This window comes from Ambystoma mexicanum, chromosome 3q, assembly GCF_040938575.1.
Source record: "Ambystoma mexicanum isolate Mex_15411 chromosome 3q, UKY_AmexF1_1, whole genome shotgun sequence".
Lineage (NCBI taxonomy): Eukaryota > Metazoa > Chordata > Amphibia > Caudata > Ambystomatidae > Ambystoma > Ambystoma mexicanum.
The window spans coordinates 34,983,972-34,997,608 of record NC_090926.1 but is presented as its reverse complement, the minus strand read 5'-3'; the positions used below and the strand labels follow the sequence as shown (position 1 = coordinate 34,997,608).

The 13,637-nt window shown below is 43.8% G+C and overlaps 2 protein-coding genes across 4 annotated transcripts in view; one reads left to right on the top strand and one right to left on the bottom strand.

Moving 5' to 3' along the window:
- The window catches only part of NCF4 (neutrophil cytosolic factor 4), a 267,387-nt gene that overhangs the window by 63,472 nt on the left and 190,278 nt on the right, over positions 1 to 13,637 (bottom strand). The window lies entirely within an intron of this gene.
- Positions 4,839 to 13,637, top strand: part of PVALB (parvalbumin) — a 503,057-nt gene continuing 494,258 nt past the window's right edge. Inside the window, exon 1 of the mRNA XM_069653005.1 lies at positions 4,839 to 4,847. The gene's annotated coding sequence lies outside the window, so the exon portion shown is untranslated. The remainder of the gene's footprint in view (positions 4,848 to 13,637) is intronic.

The following is a 13,637-nucleotide window of genomic DNA, read 5'->3' as shown; positions in this document are numbered from 1 at the left end:
TCCCACCTTTGCCCTCTCCTGCTACGAGTGAGGATGCCATGTGTCTCCTCTTTTGATTCTCTCCTCAACCCCCAGAAGATTGCAGGGTGGCAAGACATTAAGCCACTAAGCACCTCCTCCCACATTTGTCTCGCCTTTCTCTGTGATAATTCCCCAGAAGACCCCATAGGTGGTAAGTCAATAGCAACGCCTACCACTGTTTCCCACCATTTTCTCTGCCTGTGTTTACTAGCGTCATAAGGACACTCCTGATATAATTTCTCGGAATTTCTCTCCAGGTTTCTACACTCATTATTACAGTCCAAGCCTTCAATTTTCTATACATTTAAGCAGCTATTATCAGGAGAGAATATCCACCCAACAAAGAAAGACTTACTGTATTGCCACTCCACTAAGTTAAACTAGTAGATAGAAGGCTGGCAGGGCTGGAAGGGCAGGCCTTACGCTAAAGTAAGAAAGCCATTGGAGGGTGGGCATGATGCAGGGATCAATACGAAGATTGTAGGCCAACCTTGTGATGGACTGTTGGATTTTCCCACGGGACAAGGAAGGGAATAGACTCTCACATATCAAATATGATTAGATATTTATAACACGCTTAATAGCCAGAGGTTTCTAAGCAGGGACTCGGGGATCGAACCCGTGGTGCTCCGTGTCGTCTTGCTTCCAATGTGAGCATGTTGTCCCTGAGATATCCTCCCGAGAGTAGGGTACCATTACATCAGAACAAGCCACAACGGTTGCCTTTTGATGCAAGAAGTACAGCTAAAAACAAGTGAAAACACAGCAGGGATGGTAACTTTGGAAAGGCCTTGCAGCATGAGGGCAGCCATCACTAGACCAGGACAACCCACAACAGCATTAGCACAGGCCTCACAGTTGTGTTTCTAAATAGTGAATACAACTGAAAAATTACAATGAACACAAAAAGACACAGATATAGCAGGATGTTTTAAGCATCATACAACTTTGTACATATTGCAAAAAGTTCAATTTTTCACACTCTGAAACAAGCATCAAGGAGTGGTGGGTGAGGGGGTGACAGGCTGCCTGGGAACTCCTGTCGTTTACTGAAATGGCTCATTGGTCTTGGCTACCCCAGTCATTGAGTGGATAAATTGTGGCAGGTCCCATTCAGCAACCGGGTTTTTATCATCTGTTCGTGGAATTCACGAGGGTTTTCCCATTTGTTGTACAGCGAGGAAATATGTGTGAAAATATGCAACCATGATCTAATTATCTTGCAAGAGACTTTCATGGTAGATAACGCGCCATTAGATGGGTTCTGCATTTGCCAGCGTAAGGCAATCAGAGGTCCTTTAGCACGCCCATAGGGGGGCTTAATCGTAGTCATAAGATTTGACAAAGTACAAAAGATGTTAGAGTCTAAGGGGTCTGGTAACAGAATTCTAGCAGTTCATGTGACCTTGATGGAGCAAAACTGCCTACTGTGGATCATTAACATCTACTGTAATTATGTGGAGATTTCTCAAGAAATAATTAAGGAACAGCTTCTAGTGATAGTGAGCGAATGGGCAGAGAGATGGGCTGATGGCTCAATAATAATAGCAGGAGACTGGAATGCTAATTGTTTAAACATATCCGAAGCACATCAACTATTATTTTCAAAAATATACATTAAAGGCGCAAGACGCAAAAGGGAACAAATTGAACAACGTTTTTTAAAGAGTGGAACCTCTTTGTCATAACTGGTGATGGTGGATTAGGGGCCTATTATGCAAATACTTGGAAGAGTGGTAATCACGAATCATGCATTGACTTTATCATTACCTGAGAAAACACATGGCTAGACAGTAAAAACTTTAGATTAGCTGATGGATCGCCTAGTGATCACCATAGACTAGAAGTTACCCCCCTACCCCCCACCCCTTAGATTCCATCCCTAGAAAAGATAAGATGAAAATGGTAAATGTCTGTAGGGAGAAAAATAGATTTATATGGGCACCTCGGGACATTGATAAATACAATAATAGAATGAGGGGAGAACTGTTTGATGATTACGGAGTAGCGATTAATCGCTTATGTTCATTAAACCATCTTACGATTTTTTATTAAGAGCTCCCTGGTACCGTGAAAATCAAAGCCAAATATTAGATCCACTCCATATAATGCAGATATTCTACGCATGCACGTACACGTAGAATTGAAGTTAGAAAGATAAAGTGCCCATGAAGTGGAAATTCAATTTTGGGTGCTGAAATAAAATAATCTGAAATAACAATACAAGAACAGAATTACGTCTATTTGATCACTTGACTACCAGAAGGAGGGAGAAAAGATGATTGGTTGCATCATTGCAAAAGGGAATATAAATCACTGGAAATTGATCAAATCCAGAGATAATTTCCAAACCTCTGTTCATGCCAACCCCATCTCAGAATCAACCTGGGTGCAACGTTTCACAACCTTGTATAGGAAACCAGAAGGCCCTAAACCCAACTAGGACAGGCTTAAAAAATAACTTTGGCGTTTGGAATTGACACATTTTCAAATTTAAAAAAATCATACGGCATAGTAACAACTCAAGGGCCCTGGGTCTGAATGGCCTCTGCAACAGAGTAATGAAAGGAGACCCCGAAATATGGGCAGAAATCTTACATAATTGCTTTCAATCTATAGCATCTTCGAAAATGGTTTCACAGCCCACATTGTCCCCATATTTAAAAAGGGTGACAGAGAGTCTCCTGTAAATTACACCCAATCGCATTATTAGATACGGATTTGAGGATTTACGACTCCATGTTACTAGCTAACCTACAGGACTGAGGGAACGAAAAGGGAATTTTAAAAATAAACCAGGCTGGATTCAAGGTTGGGGTTGGAAAATCAGTGGGCGGATGGGTGATGGACTATGCTCAGCTCTTAGTTTGGAAGAGAGCTGTAAAGGAATTGTTTGTTGTTACTGTTGATCTATCTCTGGCATTTGATCGTGTAAATCGGGAGAAACTTTGGGCAAAATTATAGAATTTGGGATTGCCTTCTGGTCTATTGCCAATTCTTATTTCTCTGCATGAGGATTCGACCCTTAGAGTAAGGTTGAATATGGAGGGCTCACTTTCTACTCCTATCCCTACGTTTCGATTTTAGCCCCTTTTTTATTTAATATTTAGTTGGCTGATTTGGGAGATTATTTGAAACAGGCTTCTTTTATAGCACCCTCCGTTTTAGGTATGAAGGTGCATTGGCTAACATATGCAGATGATATTATAATGCTGGACCGTACCAGGGTAGGGACACACCGTTTAATCACCAGTTTTAACCCAAATTCTGGTTCTCTCAGCAGGGAGGCAGCCAAGAAAGTTTAACTGGTGGCTGGAAGACATTAAAATTGAGAGGGTGGAACGTTTTAAATATCTTGGTTTTAAGCTTTTTGCCAAACTATGGAAAATAACAGTTTAGCAGGATTTTGTGATAAAGCTAAATTACTGCTGGCAATAATGAAATTCGTTAATTTCAGATACGGAAAGTTCTCAATTGCCCCCTCTTGAAATTTTAAAAAGCAAAAGTTATTCCGTTATTAATTTATGGGCCCGAGATACATCATTGTTTATCAGATGAGGATTTTAAATATCTTGAAGGTTTCATCTGGAAAGGAGTTTCAAGGTTCCCTAAGTCAATACCAGTAAATGTGATTAGGTTCAAGTTGGGTCTACTACCTTTGGAGGTACACATTTTATGGAGCAGGGTTTTACTTTGTCATACATTTTTAAACCCGCCGGAAAATTCTGTATTTTCAAATTTTGATGACAAGGCCTCCAATTGAGTAATATTCACTTAGCCAAAACAACGGAAAAATTGGTTACTTGGGGGCTAAACACTGACTCTGTCTATGAAAACCCTGGAGCTTTCAAAAAACAACTGTGGCTAACAGATTGGTGTCGAACATGTGATTCTTTGAGCGGTTATAAGCACAATAGCCTCTTGAAAAGTGGGCAAAAACAACTGGGAAAGTGCACAGCATATCTGACTCGTTTTACGTCTTGGAAATTTGGTAGCAACTTAGGTTAAACATTCTTCCAATAAAGTCTAATTGCTACGATTTGAAAAAATAAACTGCAGCACCGACAAGTGACGATACTGCCTGAATTAGACAGAAACGCTCTCGCACCTGTTTCTTAACTGTGAAGTTCTGAATGATCAACACTTAAATTGTTTTGGGAAATACATAGTTATTGCAAGTATGAGCCCGGGGGTCACCTCGTGGAATCAGATTTGGTCAACAATGCCGTTTTATTTGAGCAAAGCCTGCTACCAGTTTCTAATTGCTATAAATGCCATCGAGTATAATGACATGACCTAGGATATGTATTATTATTTAGTCTGAAATGTGAAAAGAAGGTTTTTATATAAGCATTGTTTTTGGAGTGGAATATACATGAAATTGGACAGTCTGTTTTAAGCATTTTCACTTTTCTTTCAATTTGTGTAAGGTTTTATCATACCATAAAACTAAATGCACAATAAGTGCCTTACTAAGGGTCTTGGGAGGATCAGCCCTTAGATAGAGAGAAAGGTCTCACTGTGGTATGATAAACACAGACCCCCTGCTTCTTCTTTCTTCGTGACAGAGGACAGCGGAGAGCAAACTGATGCCTCACACAGGTGCTCTGCTCAATAGTGCTTCATTGAAATAATGGCATTTATCAGATGATCAGGGTTGGGGCCTAGTCCCTGGCCATTTGCCACTTGAATCTTCCCTGTGATTTCTGCAAGCTGAGAGACTCTGGCGGTTTGAGCGAATGGTATTTAGTGTGAGAGGAAGGCTTGCAGGAAGATGGACAATTTGTAGGATTTGCCCCTGCTGCATTAATCTAAGCTCCCCCACCCGCTGAGACCTCAAGTGACACGCCCAAATTCTGCAAACTCTCACACACGAAAAAGGGGCATATTTAATAGTTTTTTCTGGTCCCAGGAGGCTATTAATTGGCCCACAACCTTAAACCGGTCAATACATTTTTGAAGGGAGATTTTATGGCATGCCCCAACACTGTAGGTTCTACTCTACAAATATCTTTTGAAAGCTAAACCCGCTGAATTGGCTGTGGATGCCACCCCAGCCTGCACCATTAAAACCTGTGCAGTACAGTTAACTTCTCATTCAAAGCTGGGCTAGTAACACCCCCTTAGAAAATTACCAATTTATGATGGATTACCCCCCAGACTTACATTTGAAAGCTTCTGAAAAGCTTTGCGGTCGCAGCGTTGCAGGGTTCCATCTAGGTTCTCCCTCCGCCCCACACCTTCTCGCTCTGTTCACCGTGCCTTTGTCGAGTTCCACACAGACTTGTTTACCCTCTTTGACGTTCACTATCCTGCCTTCACTTTCAATCCCTCTCGTCCTCCCCCACAATCATGGATCTCCCCAGCCAATCAACATCTGAGGGCAATCAAGCTTCTCCAGTTATGTGGCTGGCACAAATCTCACTCACCTGCTCTCCTTGCTGCATACAAGGGCTCTCTTCTTGCCCTCACCACTGCTCTTGACTGTGCCAAATCTCTATACCCCATTGAACTTATATCTTCTCTCTGCTCACACACCTTTGTGAGCTTTACATGTGTCCCCCAAGAAACTGTTTTCACCTAAACTTTGCTCCATATCCTCCTCTCTCTCAGTAATGATGTTGCCTCCTAATTCTCCGAAATCATGAAAATATAGAACACCCTGTCCACCCTTCTACCTCCTCTTTTCTCTTCCCCACCCTTCACCCACCTATCTTCACTAACACGTGTCTCCTTCCTGCTCTACTGATCTCACCCCCATCCTATGCCTTGCCAACCCATCCTGCGCTCTTTTCAATTCCTTTGCACTTGCAAAGATAAAAGAGATCGCACCTGTGACTTACTCTCACCTTTCCTTCCTTTTCAGCCTCTCTCTGTCAGACTGTATCTCCTCAGCCTCCTAAAGGTGGCCACAGTCTTATTCACCTTGAAATAACCTGCTGCTGCCACAAACAAAACCTCTTTTTACCAATCTCTCTCTTCTCAGCTTTGCTATTCCAAAATTCTTGAGCGCATTGTCTTTAACAACATTGAGCTGACTACTAGGGTCCACCCTCCTTGCCAATCTGGGCTCCACAGCAGACACTTTACCAAAACTGCTCTCACTCATGTCTCAAGCCTTTTCACCACTGTTCAGTGTTAGGAAAGATTCCTCTGAATGCAATTCTCCCTCCATATTATGGACCCCACACACGTTTTGCTTTTGTTTGGCTATCCTAACCTGACTTTTTCCAGTGGAGCACAGCCTTTAGCTGAATTCCTCTGGGCTTTTGCCCATTTGTTATGGGGAAACTGACATGTCCTTCAGGCTGTCGGTACTGGGAAACTTAGTCTTTTACTTTGTTGCCATTTCTTGGCAACTTTTTATCACTGTGCTAAATACATTACTGTACCGTGCACTGGGGTCCTTTTTGTTTTATGGTCCTAGACACCCTCTAAGGAATTTTTGGTGAATATAGACGTGTGCATAGGATAAACTGGTGGCAGCAATTTACTGTAATGTTACTTCTTTTTAGCAAACCATACAGCGCTTACCACAGATGGCTCCTGACTGTGGCCATTGCCTTAATGGCTGTGCCACGCAGTCTTTTGTTCTGTCCTTTGGCCACCTTGTCCCTTGGCCTTCCCCCAGGTCGAGCTGGCCCAACACTTCCTTATTTGGGCATGCAGCCTCTCATGAAAACCGCATCTTTCGCATTTCCAGCATGTCACATGTGCTAGTGCCCAGGAAGAGGGTTGGGACTCTCTTGTCCATCTCTGCACAATGCCTTAATGTCGTGTTGGAGGGGGTATTCATGTAAAACCGGGCCCTATTCAAATTCTTTGTTCCTGCATTTCAATCCATTCGTGGGCTTGCCCACGCCTGGCAGAATCTATTTTTAAAGTTCTCAACCTAACCCACCCTCCTGCACACTGTGCATCCTTTTGCTTTCTCTCTTTCATCTTCCTAACTCCACCACTGGAACTCCTACTCCAGAGACAAATGGCATTTCAAAAGTGACTGCCTTTAAGATTCCCCCTTAAGAACAACGTTTTCTCCCAGTTGTGGGCCCTTGAGTCTTAAGAGTGCTGTAGCCCCCACACTCCTGAAAATGATCCCCAGCCACCACCACCACTGGGTTCCATATCTGCGAAATCTGGAAATACTAACAATATGCTATGTTACTTGATATTTGTTTAGTGCCTACTACCTTTTCTATTGCTTCGAAGCTCCCTGGGGCCTATGGCCGTATTCTGAACAAACACGAAAATAAAAGAGCATTGCATTCCATGAAAATAATAATTTGAATGTAGGCGACTGATCAATTACCAGCAGAGATTACTAGTCATTAAGTGCAGAGTGTTCAGGCGCAGACTGGATGGCTATGCCAATGTCTATGTGCCAGCTGGACCACATTTTTCATGGGACTCAGCCATAGCCTGTGTGTCGCAGCACTAAAGGAGGAACATGCTATTATAAATGAGCCTACTTACCCCAAGGGCAATTGTCTACAGTTTAGGGCTCTGCTATACTTCACATGCAGAGCACATGCACAATGAGTAACACGTAGTCATATGCAAATTACATGCAAGTTTGTCAGATATGTCAAATATACATTTAAAGCACGTCCACTTGTCTGTAACATCGAGTTAATGCAGCAGTGATGCACTGTTGAATGCAGCGAAAAGGGCCTTTAGGATGAGCAGTAATATATTGCCATCTATTGAGAGGAAACATAGCCTGAGCTACCTCTGCAGGCTGCGTTCATTAGACTGCGTGAAAGGGGAGGCGGCTAAGGAAACATAATGTAGGTAGGGTGAGAAGGGTGAGATGTCTGTCTTTATGTTAGTAGTGCCAGCCTGCCACATTTTTGTTGTGTTATGTTATTATGCTTTGAAAGCCACATTAAGGCTAGAAGATGCGTTGTCGCTTGTACAACCCTTCAGCCGCAATAATGCCAAAATAAGTTAAAAGTCTTTCTCTTTCTATTCACATTGACTGCTTCCAACTATTTCCCACTGCCAGTCAGTTTAATGTATTACACACTGTAAAGGAACTCTGTGAAGGTTGGCAAAGCATCCATCAATGGGACTGCTCTAGCCAACAGTATGCCCTCTGTACGGTGCTTCTTGGCAGCATATGTTTTCATTTTCACAAATTAATACAAATAAATAACCACTTAGTTAATCTGCCAGTGACTGGTTCAAGTCCTTCTGACACTGGCAGTGGCCCCGGGGTCTTCCTGCTGTCTCCTCTCCACTTGAACGGCTATATGATACCCATTTATTTGAAGGAAGTGTGATTTCAACTATCTCCCAGCCCCTCCTGTGCCTGCAGCTTTGCCCCTGAAATGGTGAGGCATAAAGAGAGTGCTTAGGACCTTGGGTAAAGTTTAACACCTTCATTGTACAACAAGAGAGAGTTCGTTAAAAATCCGAGGGCTTTCACATGAACAATGGGGGAATAACCTGCGATAATATCGCTAGGATGAGGATATAACTAACATAGGTGAGCTGGCCTATTCTAAACAAGATCTAATGGCCTTGCCCAGGTTCCCTAGTCTAATAAATTATGTTCCACAGGGACAGCGCTCATTGTGGTGTTTGTTCTACCGACAGTCCAGGGATACAACACCCTGCAGACTTCTTGCCTCACTCAGACACTAGGGACATACCACACAGCATGATTCCGGTCTTCCCGCTGTTCCCCCTTGGTTCCAGCTCCAGCCTTCTGGATGCAGCAACCACCTGCCATCTAGAACCCGGTCATCAAGATTTCTTATTCTCCTTGGCCTTAGGAGATACCTTATCAGCAGGAATTGGGTTCCCTCCAACAAGGTGACGTCCCTCCCTACCCCCCTTACCTGGGTCCTTGAAAAAGAGAAGTTATTAGCATTCAGCAACCAAGGGTCAACTCCTGGCCTTGGGCCTTTAGTTAAAAGGCCCTGTCTGTCTCTTTGTGATTTATAGTGCCGCTAGAAAACATGGCAAAGCCCCTAGTAGGCTCTTTGCTCTCACTCTACTTGTTTTTTCGTTGCAAGCTTCTAGGGTGCTCTGACTCGTGCCAGGGGCTGTGATATAGATCTCAGGAAGCTGCTATCTTCCTCCTCCATTCTCCCACTGTTTCTCTGGGCACCTACTCTCTGGGTCGCCACCATGCCTTTGGCAAGGCCTGTCTCCTCCTGTCGCCTGGTGTACCGCTAGTCAGCCTCTAAACAACATATTGATGAGTGGGATTGACTGGGAATCTTCCCATTGACTGTACAACCCTGATATTATCTGACTCGACACCCTAAGACGTTTCTTTCCCCCCCTACTATGGCTCACGGGAGTGGTCAGTGTCCTCTCGGCTTGTATTTCCCTAATTATTAGATTGCTTTTTCATACAGAGAGCAAGGTTTAAACACCTTGATTTGCCATATAGGTGTCAGCCGGAAGTGTGTCTGGTGGCCCACAGCTCTGCATGTAAAATGTGTTGCAGCAAAGCGTTCCTGCTGGAGGAGAATAGGGATTCGGGGGTCCCCAAGCCACTCAGCTGCTGTGGACTGGGTGTGAGCTCCTGTTGTTTCCCATAAGAAGTGCACAGCTGGCAAAACGTATCTGGTTGTTTGGCGCTGTGTGTGTCTCTTGCTGAGTGTTGCTGCTGTCCGGGAGCCAATGGCAAGGCGAACCTTGTCCCTCATTCTGCTATGGTTGTCCCCCTAAATATAACAGGCAATCACTACTCGCTGGGGCCTGTTGGGCTGTGACATCCAGCCAAAACCTACGTTTGGGGAGTGGACACAGACTCCTGGGTGTTCCCCATTTATGACCGCCACAGTTTCCATCGCTTAGTAGGTGACTTTCTGTGGCCTCCAGAATGAACCTCCATTTGGTCTACTAAATGGGACTGCATCACCCCCCTCAACTCAAGGCACATTTGGAGAATCAGTTTTTACCCCCGCACCGTGGACAGGGAAAAGAGAGAATGAGGAAATGCCTTAATGTAAATAATACCAGTTTGTTAAGCTTCCCCTGCTGAGGGCATGCAGGGGAAACACTATGTGTTTGGGACATGAGCTCACTGGAGGCGTGAGACACCACAACACCACGGTGGGCATTTTATGTCATTTCGTCCCTGTTCCCAGCCCAGTCAGTTCCTGAACAGAAAGTGGGGATGTGGCTACGACTGGGAGATTTTGTGCAAAGGGAAGATCGATGTTATTTATTTTTGTAAAATAATACATGCACTCGCTGATGCTTCAGAGCACTCCTCTTTCCATAGGACAACCGTGTCAGGTGATCTATGATTATGTAGAAATTCAGGCAAGTCAGAGGGAGTTTTCCTCCGATGATCTGGCTGCCCAGTGCTTACGATTTCCCTGCAATCCCTCTCATTGGCCGAGGCCACATTGATAGGGAGGAGATATCTTTTTGGAATCCGAGAGAGTTTAGGAGACATTCAGATTGGAAGGATTTTGATGAACTGGCCTGTAATGAGGATTAAGGCACTACAGGACCTGTGGGCTGGGGAGAAATACTGCTTTCCTTTCCATAAGAGGAGGGCATAGGTGCTCATTCTCCCCGCCACCTCAGGAGGAAGACTGCCACCGTGAAATCTTTACACCACAAACGGCCCATCCAAGAGGTTCCTCTGCCTAACACCATTGTATCGAGGGACCTGCTGGTGAAAGAGTTTTTTGAGGAGAGACACATTCTGAGAATAAGGGAATCTGGGAGCCAAGAAGGCTGACAAGGCAGAGAGTGTTTATTCCCCTATTAGATAGTGGCTGTTTCCTGGGGAAGGGGGTGGGGTCAAAAATGTGAGTGCTTGCATGTCTCAGTATGTAAGTCTACACAGGAATATGAGTTTGTTTGCCATGCTGCATATTTTTTCGGGACTGTGTGTAAATATTATTGAGAAGTGTTGGGAAGGAGAGAGGATCTTCTCACCCCCCCCCCAGGCGATATCGAACAAGAACGAGACGCTAATAGAGTACATCCAGGTAGCACGGGAAGGGGGGTACACATAAAGGGGGGTGCATGATCACCTTCGTGCATGCAATACAAACTATATAGTAGATGCAGGTGCAAGTGCCATCTTGGCAAATGACAGCCATTTTGGAAGTTAGGCCCAAGCGCGGTGAACGGTATTTTGCGCGTTAGCCTTAGACCCCTGGCATGAGCACGAACACCACCCCTGCCTTGGCTAGATCTGGGAGATACACAACCTACTCCATTGTTCAGAAAGTTACAGGCCCTTGTGCCTGGGATGAATGTGCCCTGCAAGTCATGAGAAGAGAGTGGAGCGCCTCTTGGCAGTACCATCCCATGGAACAGATAGCAAGGCCTTCCTGCCCCCGACGATCCCTACATGAGAAATACAGCTTTGCTATGCTTTCATACCATGACCCGCACATGCCACAGAACCATCCAAGCTCAGACCACCGACCATAAAACATTAAGACCCCTCAATTGATCACTAAGGTCAGAGGGCAACACTATTGCGCCTTCAGCAATGAGTCACGTGATTTGTTCAGCGAGGTGAATGGTGGCATCAGAATTATAGCTCAAAACTAAGGTGAGGACGTTTGAGGTTGCTGATCTGTCTTGGAACGAGTGAAGTGTGTGTGAGTTAGTGTGACCTCAGCTCGCCCCCAAGCCCATTCCTGTATCTGCCAGGTGCATTGTTACAATCGTAGGAATAACATTGTGTGTCAGAGTAGCTAATTAATTGTTAGGCCAGCTCACCGTGGATGACGAGCCCAGCAGCACCCACGTGAACAAAGATGAACAGATGAAGATGGACCAATGGCCTGGCATCCCATATGGAGCAGGCCCTACATCTAGAGGCCTTTGCCAATCCGTGTTGTAGAATTGTACTATATACGATGATGCCATCAGTGACGCTGTTTGTGCTTATGATGTACAGCACCAGCCAACTGACCTCAGAACATTCTATGGCAGCAGAGTTCTTTGCTGATGCATTCTTATTTTTGTAGAAATAAATACCTGCTATCCTTGCAAGAGTGTCTTGGGCCTTTTTCCCTAGCGGGCTGTAATTATTCTGGTGTGAGCGTGCAGCGGCAGCCTTCATTAGTTAGGAAAGATTCTGTTGGATCGAATTGATACCTTTTTTTAGCATCAATTCCTGTCCAAGTACCTAGTGGTATTTATACTTATGGTTATGAAGGAAGATTCAAAAACCACCCATTTTCCGTGGCTAACCTGCAGGAAAACCATTCACTAGAGTCTACGTGGCCACCTCAGATGTACGGGACTGCCTATCAGCCACTGGTGCAACATGCTTGCATTATCACTGCAGGTGTTCATTAATCGTCCAAACTGTTTCCACTCTGTCCAGGCATTAAGTCATTTCTACATTTTGGATATCATTCACTTCTGCAGAATCTGGAAGCTATATCTGCAGGGGCCTTTATCCATTCATTTTACAACAACAACTCCCCATTTACCCTTAGCTTCTGGCTGTGTTGGGCCAGGAAAGAGCACCATCTGAAGTGTAGCAACAGGCCTAACATTTGGGAACTGAGTTTTCACTATCTGGGAGGGAAAAGTATTCCTCAAATCCTACCAGCATTTTGTCCTGCCCTCTTTTACGCTCTGCACCTATTACTGGAACCTTGGGCCACATGCCTATATTTGATATGCTTCTCCTTTGCTGCAGTGATAAACATAAACACACGAAGGAATGTTCCTGTTGGATTATATGCAAATCAACCTCAACACACAGTTTTTTTTAACCAGGGTTATTCTGTGACAATAGTAAGTGGGCATCTATAATATTGAATTAAATTCATCAACATGCATTCAATCATCATAGACATTCAATTATTCTAATTTTTCATTTATTCAGAAACAGTTTTTCAAGAATTGTAGAAACCATACATCTCTAATATTTTTCATAATTGAAATTCATACAGGATGTAAAAAAGTCATGGACACAAATAGAACATAAACAAAAACGTGTAACTAATATACCACTTACACTGTAGAAACGCACAATAAATAGTTAAAAATGCAAAACGTATAGTGAGGCACAGAATTTTTAACAGTCCATCCAAAAGAACAAATCACCAAATGGTGAAAGATCACAGGGCGATGCTTAAAGATGCATTTTGGTGAAACAAATTTACCACCTTCTTCAGGACCAGTCCACCCTGATGAATATAAAAAAACATACATAGAAGACCATAAGTATCCTCTATGTTGTTTTATTCAAAATATACCCAAATGATGAGGCAAGTGCAAACTCACCTAAATTAGGGCTATAAATGTTTAAATGTCCAGATGCTCAGAGTCATCCTATTGGGGTTCTGTGTCTTGAAATGTCCTCGGGAAACCAATAAATGGTGCGCTACAAGCAAGTGGACGTAAATATTAAACAGTGAACATGCTCTGTCAGTAGCTTCTCCATTCTCCGTTGCAAATTCTTTTTGAAAAAAAAGCATTACACTGCTTAGGAGGGCTTATTTAAGTTCAGCATGTTTTTAACAAAGACATGCGTCGTCATGAAGGTATTATGGTGCATATTATCATTATGTGCTACAATTTAAGGCCGCACATATAGGGAGGCCGAAACAATCCTTCCCTCGGGTCATAAAAACCGAGGGGCCATAGTCACTTCAACTATATCTGAA